The following is a 14,754-nucleotide window of genomic DNA, read 5'->3' as shown; positions in this document are numbered from 1 at the left end:
CTGTCTGTGTAGGAGTCTTTTTGGGGGACCAGGACTTTTGAAGAACAAATCCACAATATTCAGCTGCAGATCAATATGCTCAAAACCACTCTTTGAGGTCTGTCCCTCCTGATCCTCCAGAGAGCCGGCTGGAGACCACGGCAGCCCCTCCAGCCCACCCAGCTAACCTTCCTGCTTGTGTAGGGCACCAACGGGATCGGTACACCAGGTCTCGCCTCAGAACGGAAGCAGGATCAGGCCAAAACACACACCTGGCTCTGGGAGCTGGCACATCCTCCTGGATTCTGCATTCAGCATGAAAATTAGTGAAGATGAAGAAACACGCATAGCCAGAGGTTAGGTATTCCTTGTGAATACCCATATTCACCCATTTGCCTTCCAGTTTTGTGGCTCGTGAGCAATTGTCATTGGTTGGTCAGAGCCATCTCAAGACTTTTCAGGATTCATGGCAAAAAATCAGATTTGTTTCTCTATAATGATGGGAGAAATTACTAGTCTAGTGAAAGAGAAGTTGTGTAGCTGTTCAAAACCATCTGCACTGAGTATAGAGCAAATGATTAACTTGAGGAATTAAGCTCTCCATGTAGCAACTCAGAGAAAGAATTTAGGTATTAATATATTTTACATTACAGAGTCTGCGAGCAGAGTTTCTATTGTAATGTGCAGAAAGGAGCATGTGTGGTTTTAAAGCAGATTTGCAAGTTAGTATCTTCGGCATATACGAAAATTATTAGAGGCAGAAGACATCAGTCCTCAGAATGTAAACCATATACCACAGTATCAGTTATACCCACCAGCAACTAATTTGTTTCTACGTACAACGCCTATTTTCTGAATGAGATGTCTTTCCTGCTCAGTCATTGCAATGTTTTTAGCAACAAGTGTTAGGTCCGGATACCATCAAAGATGTATTCAGTGTGGGATCCATCAGTGGTCATGGAGACTGAGGTCTGCCTGACAAGATTAAAAAGAGCTAAAGACACCAGCAGTAAAGTACAGAAATTGTGAACAAATTTTGTCATGCAAGAAAAATGCAGTGCTAGGCTATCAGTGCCAGTTTTTACTCTTTCATGATAGAATCTCGCCTGGTATATTTGTACCTGCAACTGTCATATATATATATCTGTGAGATCTAAGTTGTGGAGCCGCAGGGGAAACACATAGGTGGACATCTGAAATTTGATGTCGCTGTGTCAAAATGAAAGTTGAATCTTAACTTTTAACTGAAAATCATAAACTGAGTAGGCTAGTTAAAAGCTGAAAACAAACTCCAGCCTACACAATTATTTTTTTATGAAAAAAAAAAAATCCATTTTTTTACAGAAGTTGAGTTTTAACAGCAAAGAGTCCATCAGTAAGTATATCTCCATGAACATTTAATACCTGGGGAGAGTTCTGGCTTTTTAATACAAAACTCCCATTTATCATCCTGCAACAAGCAGTGACAGGGAGGTCAGAGCTTGCCAGCCCGATATTCGAAGTGTTAAAGAGTAAGATTACTCGGCATGCACAGCTGCCACCCCTTCAGGGATGAGACCTGTGGACAGAGCAGCATTGTTACAAAGGGAATTTTAACAGAAAACCTTAGAGGAGCTGGGCTGGGTTATAGACAGGAGTTGCAATCGGCCTCTGTGTGTTGACATGTTATTCTGGTCCACAAAAGAGGTAAAGCAGCACTGTTTGCAGGCTGTAAATGGGATGCACTACCGCTGTATCTGAACACGTTTTCCCCCATTCTCAGAAGACTCAGCGTCAGTTATGGGATAAGACCAGCTCATGTGCTGCCGGCTTGCGCTATCAGACTTAAGCATTAATGTGCTGATTCTTGAAACGTGTGTTAGGAATCTAGTTTGTGCCTCTACCACCATGTTCCTCAGGCAGCCGGGCTGCAGAAAGAATAGAAACAGTGTAATTGAGTATCCCTCCTATTTTTATTAAATGATTGCACATCTAAGCTCAAACAGAGAAGGTACTGGATGCTATGAAGATAAAAGGTGGATTGACCATAATTACTAAAGAAATGCTCTGAAATCCATTCTCAGCCTTCCAACAAAAGCAAGGACCCATGTTTATTTGACATTTTTAAGGCACCATGCAGAAGAAAGTTCTCGTCAGCTGGAATGGATTTCACAGGAATGCATTGCTTGATTCTTTTTCAGGATTAGGACCTAAGAGTAAATTATTTTGCTAAGGCTTCTTTCACTGCGGTTTCCTACGCGCATTGCCCCGTCGCTGGTTAGTATCAAAGCGGGAGCGGTGAAAATGAGACAGGGAGGAGACACCCATCCTGGCTGCCCGGGCTGCCTTTGGGCCACCGGCTCCTCTGCTCCCGAGGCTGCTCTCCCTCAGGTGACCGACGATCTGTGCCCATCGCCGTCCTGCTACCGGGCGGCCCACCTCAGGCCCGCTAACTCTTCGGCAGCTTTCCCTCCCTGGTGGTAACAGTACTACCGCGGCCTGAGCCGCCTCCGCCATCCTAAGCGGCCACCGGCAGCAGAGAGGCGCTCGGCGGAGGCACCGCCGCTGCCGGAGAGGCGGGAGGAGCCGCCCTGCGCCAGCAGCCCGGGCTCCCGGGGCCGCCGCACCATCCCGGGCGTCTTCGGGACTTCGGGGGGCGCGGCCGGAGGGAGGGGGAGGTCTCGCGCGCGGCCCCGGGCCGGCTCCGGCCCCACCGCCGCCCACCGGCTGGCCGCGCGCCCGGCCCGGCCCTGCCCTGCCCCGCCGGGGCGGAGCGGAGCGGAGCGGGGCGGCCCCACCGCCTCCCTCGGCCCCTCGCCCGCGGCGCCGAGCGAGCCTCTTCCGGGCAGCGGGGCGAGGGGCGGCGCGGAGCCGGCAGCGCGCGGCGGCCGCGGTGAGTACCGGGGCCGGGGCCGGGCAGGGGCGTCCCCGTGGTGCTGGGCCGTGGGCTGGGGAGCGGGCGGAGGAGCCAGCGGCGGTGTCACCGCCTGTGCCATACCGGTGCCCTCCGCAGAGGCCCAGCCCCGCGTGTCACCCCCGTCCCTTCCGCAGGGGCCCAGACCCATCTGCCACCCCGGTCCCCTCCGCAGGGCCCCGGCCCTGCGTGGCACCCCAGTCCTTCCCCCACAGGTCCAGCCCCGCATGTCACCCCTGTCCCCTCCACAGGGGCCCAGACCCGTCTGTCACCTCTGTTACCCCTGCAGAGGCCCAGCCCCGTGTGCCACCCCTGTCCCCTCCACAGGGGCCCAGCTCCGTGTGCCACCCCTGTCCCCTCCACAGGGGCCCAGCTCCGTGTGCCACCCCTGTCCCCTCCACAGGGGCCCAGCTCCGTGTGCCACCCCTGTCCCCTCCACAGGGGCCCAGCTCCGTGTGCCACCCCTGTCCCCTCCACAGGGGCCCAGCTCCGTGTGCCACCCCTGTCCCCTCCACAGGGGCCCAGCTCCGTGTGCCACCCCTGTCCCCTCCACAGGGGCCCAGCTCCGTGTGCCACCCCTGTCCCCTCCACAGGGGCCCAGCTCCGTGTGCCACCCCTGTCCCCCCCACAGGGCCCCAGCCCCATGTGTCACCCCATCCCCTCCACAGGGGCCCAGACCCGCTTGTCACCCCTGTCTTCCCCACAGGGTCCCAGCCCCATGTGTCACCCCATCCCCTCTGTGGGAGCAGCACTGGTGTCCCAGCAGGTCACCCCCCTCCTGGGGTGGTGCTGCCTGGACAATCACAGTGCCAGGCAGCTGGCTGGGGGCTGCCACAGCCCTCCCCTCCCGCCTCCTCCCTGCACACATAACAGCTCCCTGCTTCCCCACGCGCTCCCAAAATCTCCCCCTGAGCGCCAGTCGTGCCCTGAGCGTGGGCTGTCTGTCGCAGGGTGGCAGCGGCAGGGATCCCCGGTCCGCAGGAAACAAGCCTCTCTGCTGAGGGATCGTCCTTTCCAGAGGAGGAACACACCGAATAACCCGGAGGTCAGACACCTGGTAGCTAGAGGCAGGGATTTTAATTATGAGTATTGATTTTTTTTTAAATTTCTTAAATTATAAATAATTTATTGTGATTATAATGGGTATTGGGGGGGGGGGGCGTGAAGACTGGCTTTGTACCAATGTGCAATTAAAAAATCACCTGTATGGATCCTGTCAGAAAAAGATATATGAAATAGTGAAAAACTACGGAAGAGGGCCATGAACATGCCTGGGTAGAGCCAGATGATCCTACTTCAGTTTACTGGGGCAGGGGGTAAAAAATAAGGAGCAGAGACAAGCTTGCAGCAATCAGGACTGAAATAAAGTAAGAGCTTGCACTAACCCTTTTTAGCAAAGAAGCTTTATTTTTCTTAACGAAGAGACAAAGTGAACATGTGTCTCTGCAATATACCTCATGCAATGGGAGAAGAGGTGGCAAATCGAAAGCCGACACCGCTGAGCTGGCTGCGGCAACCTCGTAACATCTGGAGCTGGCTTTAATGCAGAATGATGAAATCTCTCGTCAAGTTACAGGCCAAAGATGGCTGCTGTTTTGAGGAGAAAGCCCCAGCAGCAGCCTCTATCCATTTAACACAGACTGCTGCTTTTGTTGCTAGGCTACAAGCGGGACGTACATTTATAACAAAAAAAAAAAAAAGTATCCTGTAGTGTTGCCATGATTTGCCTTCTCCAGCATTCAATTTGTTTGTATGATTGCAGTAAGAAAAACCATAGTGCAGACAAAGATTTTTTTTCCTTGTGGTTTAAATAGATATTTACTGGTAGAAGCTCCTTTGGGGAAGGAAAACTTGGCAAGTGGCTTTGTTAACATTTGGTATAAGTACATTGCATCATACTTCTCCCAGTCATCAGCTGTGCTGCTTCTTTCAAACTGTGGTAGCAAACGCAGTGCAAGTAGAGGAATACCATTGCTTAATGACCCCAAAAACTCTGGTATGTGCTCTTTTGTCATCACACAAAAATGCTTTCTTCCCCTAAAAATCTATTAGTGCTTCTCACTTGGACTAATTCTACTGCCATGATTGACATCCCTGGAGAACGCATTGTGTTCTTTTCTTTGCCAGAGCAATTAAAATATGGGTGGTAGCTGAATCCGCCTTTCTGCTCTTGCTTTGCCAATGTGTTGTCGTTTTCAAGTAGAATAGGTCACCTTTTACTAATCAGAGGGTAGTTAATTTCCTGTGTTTTCTCCTAAGCCAGCATAGCAGCTGTTGTGGTGGGCATTGCTTGTGGAAAACAAAAACCTGACTTCGTTCATGCAAAGGAGCCCCAAAAAGGGCCAATGTGTTATTTGAGGAATAAAGAGGCCTGACAGGATCCCTAAGTATTTCTCTATCAAAGCAGCATGGGAAATGCTTCAAAAGAACTCAGCTCTGCAAAAACAAACAAGCAGCCATGGGTGCTTTGGTTTATAAACATGTCAGAGGAAGAAGAGAGCTGTTCTTCTCCCCATTTTATAGCAGCAGGTACTTTTCTCAACCTCCAGATTTTCCAACCTACATCTCTCATTTCCCAGAACAGGGCATTGGCAGCTGGACATCAGGCTGTTAGGGGACTGCTTTGAAGAATGGAGATCTAGGGGCCTAAGTGTGTCAAATCTTGTTTTCTCTCTCCCAGTGAATCTGCACATGAAACATTTTCAGCAGCACCTGGCTCTAACTTTTGAACTATTCCTATTCTTTAGGATTCTAGTAAGAAAGAGGTACTGCTGTTACCTTCTATTTTTATTGGATTTTCAGGGAAAAGCCTCACTCTTATTTTTCAAAAACGGAACTCTTAGTTGCCTCCAGGAGATTTTGTGAATCATGGTCTGACCTGAGCACCTTTACACCACCTGAAGTTAGGGGTCTAAGTCCTAGTAAAGGACACCGTACAAGTTACACCTTTCTTTCAGGATTTCTGTTGGCTAAGTTACTCACTTGCCCTCCTGTATGCAGGCTGGTTTGAATTCTCTTTTAAGCTAGAGTACCCCGCGTGTCTCGCCTTGTAACAGAGGGTTGCAGGTTGCAGTTTGGGAGTTGGGCACCAAGAAGTGAGGTGTCGCAATGTTCGTTATCACAATTATGTCTGCACTGCTTTTGGATGTAGACTTCTCTTTAGACTTCTCCCTCCCCCAGCTCAGTTTTTGCTGACTTTCTGAAATTGCATGCAAGAGAGGTGAAAGGCCGCTCTCATTAATAGAGTCCACTTCTGTAGAGGAAGGTGCAGGAGGCTATAATCTGGACTCCAGCCCCCATAAAAGCAAAAAGCAACAGAAAATTCTGTATAGAGTGTGAAACAGTACCCTCTCTGGTACCCAATGTAAGGGTGTTTGCTGAAGGATCCTCACTCAAGAGAATTCAGGCGTTTGTATCTGTTGAGGAAAGCCTGCTTCTGGGGTAGTTCTCAGGTAAGTTTCTCTCACAAATATTCTCTCTGACAATATTGCACTCCTGGCAGCCTGAGCTGTCTGCATCTCTCGAGGAATAGACATTTTGCCATTAGGGGTGCTTCTTGAATCAGAACAGTGACTAGCTTTACAAATGTGTATTCAGAACAGATGTGGAGGATTGGGTTCACAGTTATACCATCAAGAAATTTCTTTTTCTGTCACTCTATTCCCAATTTTAGCTTAGATACTGGAAAAATTAATGACATACCTGACGGAATTTCTTAATTGTGGAGGGGATTTTTTTCAAGACTTGGGTTAAAATACAAGGTGTCAGTAACATAAGAAAATATAAATGGTTCCAAGGAAGGTAGCAAAGCTGCTTTTCATCATTCGTGCACTGCTGCATGAGTTTAAGTTGCCCAGAATTTCCCAGATCATGTGCCCATCTGGATTATACAGTCATGCAGCACGGTTTAAAATAAATGATCAAATGTCTGGGTTGTTCAAAATTGAGTGGTATGTTACTGTAAATTAAATAGTCATTGCTACTCTTTTGGCTATTGCTTTGGTTTGAAAATTGGTTATATGACCTTCAATGTGATGTTTTAAACATGAACTTTGAAAAGGAACAACGGAGAGTTGAACTCCTGACAACTCCTGAATCTGCATTTTGTAGAATTGCTGCAACTGCTGTTGTTAACCTTTAAACAAGGTTTAAAGTCTTCTACTATTGCTGGTTCTGTGGCAAATCTAAACGTAGCCTTTGTACTAAAACTGTTGATAAGACTTTGTGCTGTTTTTAATGTAATTATTTTTTATGAGAGGCCACTTATGCTTAAGCCCTCTTTTTCCCTCCAGTTAATGTTAGTATTAAACATTAGACCATGAACTGGCAGATGATTCCATCTGATCAGAGAGGGCAAGAAATTTGGGTGTGCTTGGTACTGGGGCTTCCAGCTCAGTTCAATGTTGCTTTCTGATTGAAAGTACAAGATGAAAAAGATAGTCAACGAATTATTGATTTAAAATAAAGATTTTTGTAGAAGGTTATTAAAAATATGGGGTTGAGAGTTTCTCTTCAGATAAACAAAGACCTTCGTTTTAGCTGTCAGTGAGTTCTACCGTGCTTTTTAGTTTGTTTTTCTCTGATTACTAGGGCTGGGAGAGCGTTGGGGAGAGAGATGAGGAGGCAGCAGGAGGGAGATTTGGAGAGAGACCGGTAGAGGAGAGGGTGGCTGTGAAATTTACTTTAAAGCACTTGGGAAGTGCAGTTTCACACAGTGGTGTCCTCTCTCATCTGCCATCTGTATCACCACACCTAACTGCCTCCGGTCTACAGAACCACATCTTCAGCTCAACTTCTGGTGCCCAGTACATGGCAAGCCATGGCCATTTCTTAGCTTGACAGTCATATGTTTATGAAAAACTTTTATGAACACACGAACACGGTTATGATTCTGAAAATATGCCTTGGTACATAGGAAGAGCCGCAGTGTGAAACCCATGGATGATCAAACCTCTGTGTCAGTGCTGGGGAGCTAAACAGTGCCAAAAAATGTTCCTGGTCATGGGAACACGGTCTACCGTATTGTTAACTTGCTGGAGCACAGCGTGGAGCGGTTTTGCCCAGGGCAGCTGATGCTCACCCAGACAATCCGGCAGCACAAGGGAGGATTTAGCTGCCGTTCTCCCTGAGCAGCTGGGATACATCCGCCCTAGTTTGGAAACTGAAAGGGTTTAATAATATGAATGTGCCAGAGAGCATAGTCCGTTCTTTATTACTAGTTTAATTTACTAGTGTGGACTATTACTAGCTTCAGGGTTTGCAGGTACAAGTGGTTCTATTAAATACCTTTCTAATTGATCTGTTGTTTGAAATACCGAAAAAATGTATTATTTCCTTCCTTACTGCATATTTTCCATTATAGATGTTAACTGTTTGACTGTGTTATGATGTTGTCTTTTATCCTTTCCAGTACTGCTGATCCTCCTGTGTGAACATGACCTCAAAGTGACATTTCAGTATGGATTATTACAGTAACTTAGGTGTTTGTAAAATTAATGTTGATTCCCCAGTCATCTGCTAATGGAGTTGTTTGAGGAATAGAGTTGTTTCGAGATCAGATTAGGTAATTTTGCTGCTTATCTTTTCACCTTAAAGCTTAAGGTGCTGTTGATTCAAAGTTTTGTCCTATTTCACAGGTGGTCTCCCCTCTGTTGGTAGTTACTGAATAGCAAGAGGTGTGGGAACAATAAATCCAGATGCTTATATATAGGCAGCTTAGTGTTAGGTAGTTGTTGAAGTTTGCCTTCATTAGTTGACTGTAACAAAGCAAACATTTTTATCTTTGTTCTAGAGGATTTGTGCATTTACTTTCCAGTCCCTTTGCAAACTTTCTACTTATCTCAGGGTTCAGATGGATTTATTTTAATTTGATTTAACCCAAATGTGCTTTATTTTTTCTTTACGCAATTCTGTTGTGGATATACGGATAATGAGAACTTAAATCTTAGGCACAATTAATGTATATGGAGAATTATATCACTGAAGGTAGTGGAGTTACACCCTTGACAAAGCATTGTAGTTAAAATAATAATTAAATCTTAAATGGTTGTATTACAGTGCTTTTGTTATTGAGTATTTGAATGGATTATGCAAACAGCAGCACCCCTCAAAAATGGTATCTGAAAATTAAGGTGACAGCTAGGTAAAATACTGTCGCAGCAACTTAAATTGAGGGTGTTGTACCTATTTCTTGCAGTTTTACAGTTTCACTGTTTAAATAAAAAATAAGATTAAAAAAAGCCATACAGTTTATGATGATGACTGCATGGCTATAGGATAATATACTGATGAAACCATTTTTGTGCAGAGTCGCCATTTTTACTTTATAGTTGGACATTTTGTTTTATAAGAGGATCCCTTCAAAGTACGTAGTCATTTTATTGGCTTATGTTTTTGCTTTATGGGATTTATTTCCCTTTTCAGCATTTACTAATAGGGGCTGATAAGTCATGAGTAGCATCATACAGTCTCTTTAATGCAAGAGGTGGGGCTTTTATTCTAAAAATATTTTGCTGGAAGACTTGTAAGTTTTCAAGACAGAAATTCACTGGTTCTCTTAAGACAGGCACCATTGTAACAGATCTATGACTCAGAGTCCCGAGACTGGCAAACTCAGCAACCTTTTTTACTTCACTGCAAGTTTTGTGTGTCTCCAGATTGTATTATTCCAGTGTCTGAACTTTTTACATTCCCTTGTATGCATGACATCTGTTCCTTCTCTGTGGGCACTGGTGGTCTGTCCCTGCCCAGTCTTTATGATTTTTATTTTAAACTTATTTAGAACAACATTGTTCCTATGTATATTCTTAAAGTGCAAGTCAATTATGTCAATTGCATCATTTAGAAGAAAATGTTTTTGTGTACTTAAATAGCTGTCACCTAAAGTTTTAATCCCTTTTTGCATGATATCTAATCTTTTGCAGGGTGGAAACCTGTCCCGTACCCCCATCCTATGCAGGATTGGAGGCTATATACTATCCTTTATTAAGATTAGTAATATTAAAGTAAATGTTTTCTGTTGATATCTTTCTAAACAGAGACAGTGATTTCAAGCATGATCTTTTGTTGTAGCACATGCCAAGGGTCCTCCATTAATGTATGTTTTCCATTTTCCTGCTAGGTTGCTTTTTGCTGCTGCAGCCCTAACCCTTTTTTGGTAGATTTACAAGGAGAAGGAGAGACCAAAGCATGTGCTGACATGCTTCTGCTAGCTTAGGCTGGCTAGCATGGTTAACAGCAGTGAGAAAGGCATGGAAACGGGAGTTTTAGCTTTTGCTGGCAACCAGAGTGGTTGTGTGTTGTCTTTGGGGTGCTTTTACTCTGCTAGCATGTGTTACAGCCACCCTGGCTACTCTCTTACCTTCCTTACTTAGGTCATGTTAGCTCTTTCTACCATCATACTGGTTTTTTTGCTACGTAGACACACAAGGATTGGGAGTTTTTCCAGTTTGCAGCAAGTTAGTTCTCTCTTGCACCCATTTTCTTGGTCTGTAATGTAGACTTCCAATCTCTGGCAAGCCAAAACGTTTAAAATTATCTATGCTTTATGTTTCTTGTTCATTGCCTTCCCTGCAGATTTAAGGCTAGCCTTCAAAATTTGCGTTACACCTAGCTCCTCCTGCATCTGCAGATCTTGAACTTCAGCAAAATGGTAACCCAAGGTGGTCACTGGTTAGTCTGTTGAAGGAGCATGGGAGTGCAGACCTTTCCTGCTCCCAGCCCTTCTACTGTGCCAATTCAACATAGTAATCCAGGAGACTGAGCTGGCCTCTCTTTTCTTTCTGCTGCATTAGTTTTCTGCGAGGTTAGTAAGTTGTATCAGCACACATGGTTCAAGGAGCATCAGAGTCGACACAGAGTAGATCAAGTGGGGAGGAGATAAAGATAGGATGTGAAAGTGGTAAGCCTTCTATTTTCTATAGATCTGCCTTTGCCGGGGTAGGCTAAATGAAATAGAGTGAAACAATCCTGAATTCAGCCATGAACCATCTGCATTGAAGGCAGATCCTTATTGCTTAGATTTCTTATTACTAAAGGACTTGATTTTGTGGACAGAGGTATCGTAAGTATATAAAAACAATTCACAGACAACACAGTAGTATATACACTAATATATAGTCAAAAGAAAGAAAAGAGCTTCTGTTCATGAACTGCTTTATTAAGCATTCATTAGACAGCTTTAAACAGATTAACATAAGCTGTTCTAAGCAGTTTTTAATCTTTCTTAATGAAACTGATAATTTAATTATAAATATATTTAAACTTGGACTTTTCTACAAATAATATACCAATAGGGAAGCATTCGTAGAACATCTTACCAGCCCTGATGCACATTTTTTTTTCTTTTAGTGGAAAAGAATTTTTGAATAAATGCTTTCATAGGGTACTGCTTTGCAAAACCAGCCATTACCATTTTAGACCAGAAGATGGTCTGTTTTTTCAAATACATCACTGTTCATGGGAGGATGTCTTTAATGGTATAGTACTAAGAAAAGGAAAAGAAACCTAAGGAGCGTCTCCTATTCAGGCGCTCTGCGTGAGAACTCTGTTCTCCAAATCTGTCCTGAGTCTTTTTTCATTTCCATGGTCTGTGTTCATTCTGCAACATGCTTGGTGAGAAATATATCACGTGAAAATAATCCTACTAATCCACAGGTGTCTCCACACTGTGGTGTTTTAAACTGTTTCATAACTGTGGAAGTACTTACAGCAAACAGGAACATGGAATAGAAAGACAAGAATATTCAACTGGAAGTGAGGGATGAATTCTCTGCTTCTTACCCAGCGCCTTTCCATCTCTCATCGTTACTTTTGTGAAATAATAACTTGTGTCTTGCTGTATCAGCAGTACTTACAGCACAAGTCAGGAGGTCTAGGTTCTGCTGTCATTTGTGACTTGACCTCTGGTCTTGAGAAAATTGTCTGTTTCTTTTACTTGTGTGTGGGGAGAAGGATGCTCCTTAACAGTGCTGAAAAGCTGGTAACACCTCTGAATGTCTTTGGAGTAAGCTGCAAAAAGAACTAGTGTTAGGTTTTACTGGTCCAATGTCAGTTATTTATAATTCTGATACAAATGCCTTCATGCTTCAGGGTTAGCTTGGTAAATGATACATTGCTACGGCACCTTAATTTCTTGAAGTTTGTAAGATTTATTGTTTCACTGTAGGAAAATCCTGTCTCAGCATGTAGTAAAGACCTTAATAAAAGCTGCCGTACAATAATGAACTTAACAGTGAGGGAAATGGTAGTGAAAGGAGGGGGAGAAGAATAATTTACACTACTGTACCACATTTATTAGCCTTCTAGTATCCTGGGAAGCTTTAGGACCTTCCCTAACTTGATGGCGAAACTTCAAGATCTGAGGGTAGTTGAATCACGACTGTATTTACTGTAAGTTGGAGCATCAGTGCTGATGCTCCTTGTGTACTTGCTTAATGCTTACTTATTTGAGTTAATGACTGCAAATTTTAATACATGAACAGACCTCTGGAGCAATATGTTTTTCTTGAGGTCTCTTGTACCAAAGAAAAACTGAAGGCCGCTAGGGAAAAAATGATACAGTGAAAGAGCAAGAAAGTGTGTTCAGTAGGTCGGATCTAATAATATTAAATAAATTTATCAATGTTCATTTTAATCATTGAAACACATGTTTGGCAGCTATTTCTGTGCAGTAGCGGATCACCTTCTTAACAGGTAAAACACTATAGAGTGAATAGCTTTTATTCATAACACTCACCAAATACAATCCGCATATTCTTCTGTTGCACCTCACAGTACCGTTTGAAAGTATTAAACTAAAATTATGCAATAACTTACTGCACCAAATAGCTCATATTCCATGTAGTGCACACCTGATGGGAAAGAAGACACTGCGCTGCGAGAGTCTTCATTATACCCAGGGGTTAAGAGCTGCTGGTTGGGGTCAGTGCCAAGTGAACAGAGCTTTTTAGCTCTTGAGAAAGGGGTAAATCCAGCTCTGTGTGCTCAGTTCTCAGTAAGGTTGGTGGTGGTCGTAAGAAGGGCTTAGTTTTTGTTAGTAGAAACTGGCTTTATTTCATCATTTGTTCTGGTTTCACTTATTAATACAGAAAGAGCACTGCATTGGATGGAGAGAGAAAACCCTGGCTTTGTGATTTCAGATGATCACGTGTTTTTAACAGTACCGGTTTTTGGGAATACTTCAGTATATTTTCCTTTATCCAAGCATTCAGAATGATTTATGCTTTTGTCAAATAGCTGGGGGTTGTTAATTATTGCAATAAAAGCTGTGAGAGCGTATACTGATTTCGGAGTCTTTGAAATAACTTTGCACATGATGACTTGGAGTAGAAACTGGGAATTTTAAACTTGTCTGGAAAGGATTAATTGAGCATTTAAGCTCTTAATACAGTTTATCAGGAAAAAGAAAAAGCAATCCTACTGGTGTCCTACCTGCAGCCTGTGCTGTCAGTTCATGATTTTCCAGGATTCAGCAATATCAGTAGAAACACAGCTTGGTTTTACACAATTGCTCTCTATACTGCGAAGGCAAACAGCTCTGCTTTGCCAGTACAGCTCTGAGTTTCTCCTGATGTCAGGAAAATTTAGAGAGCAGGACACAGAAATATCTGTGTAGTTATAATTTTCGTGTGATTTTTAACCACATTGATTTAGCTTGTGTAAAATTTAATAATAAGATGTGTTCTGTAGAATTGGAGATTATTTGTTCAAGGAAGAGCTTGAGTCTGGTGGAAAGCAGAGATCTTCCTTACTTAATGCTTTTGTTTTTTCACTATTCTATCATAAATTATACAAGCTAAACATAAAAATAATACATAAACATCCTAAATGCTTTGTTTTGTTTCTTTTCATTTGATGAAAACAAACTCCTTGGGTTTTTAATAGAAACTGATTATGTAACTTAAAGAAACTTTAATTACCAGTGAATGTACAATAGGATGGACATTTCTATTGAGTGGCACCAAATTAGGATTTTCTAATAAATTTTTAACAAACTTATTTAGTAATACTAGCTGAGATATGACATTTTCATAATTCAGCTGTTAATTATGCTGTGATTGTGAAGGACAACCCTTCATTATTATTTATTTAATCCATTCTGGGTTCTCAAAATTTGGGGTACTAGCAGTAGGTTACTTTGCTTTCTTCATTACCACATGTGGGACTTTGTCTTGAATATTCGGCAGTGCTGAGTAGAACGTACTTGCCAAATCCTCTTTAAACATTGCTTATCTTCATGTATAATGCAGTTATTCTGCATTTTTGCAACCTTATCTTTACAGCTTTACAATCGTGACTGGTGCTCAGTGCCATCATGCTTATGCATACACAGTTTCTATTGACTTCATGAGCACATGTAACATTGGGAAGAATTTCAGCAATCCGAATGTCATTGGCAGTTCTTCCTGGCAAATGATGTAACAGCAAATCAAATATTTCCCATAGTGTTCGTAGAGTACACCATAAAATAGTATGTGGCCACTAGGTTTTCATTGTCATTAAATCACAGTAATAATAACCAGAGAAGTCCTAAATAAGAGTCATGCTTGTGCTATACATAAGCATAAAAATGCTAGGTCTGGGTAAACGCAGGGAAGACAGTCTTTTCCCTGAATAATTTCCACTCTTAAGAGCAATTCTGACTGATAAGTGGTTCAGAGCAGAATAATTTTTACACAGTCCTCATCTGCTTAAAATGTTGGTTTCATGGCTCCTGTGAGAGATGTTACAAAGATGCATGATCTCCTCCTTGTACAACTATGAGTGGATTTAGCTCAGTTTCCAGAACAGACTTTTTTGAGGTTTTGAGGGGTTTTTTTTTTGCTAGAAATGCTGCTCTGTAGTGCCTTCTAAATATTTATTAGTTTCCTCCTCCTTCCTGT

The sequence above is a fragment of the Gavia stellata genome, chromosome 16, assembly GCF_030936135.1.
Source record: "Gavia stellata isolate bGavSte3 chromosome 16, bGavSte3.hap2, whole genome shotgun sequence".
Classification (NCBI taxonomy): Eukaryota; Metazoa; Chordata; class Aves; order Gaviiformes; family Gaviidae; genus Gavia; species Gavia stellata.
This window is presented reverse-complemented; position numbering follows the sequence as displayed.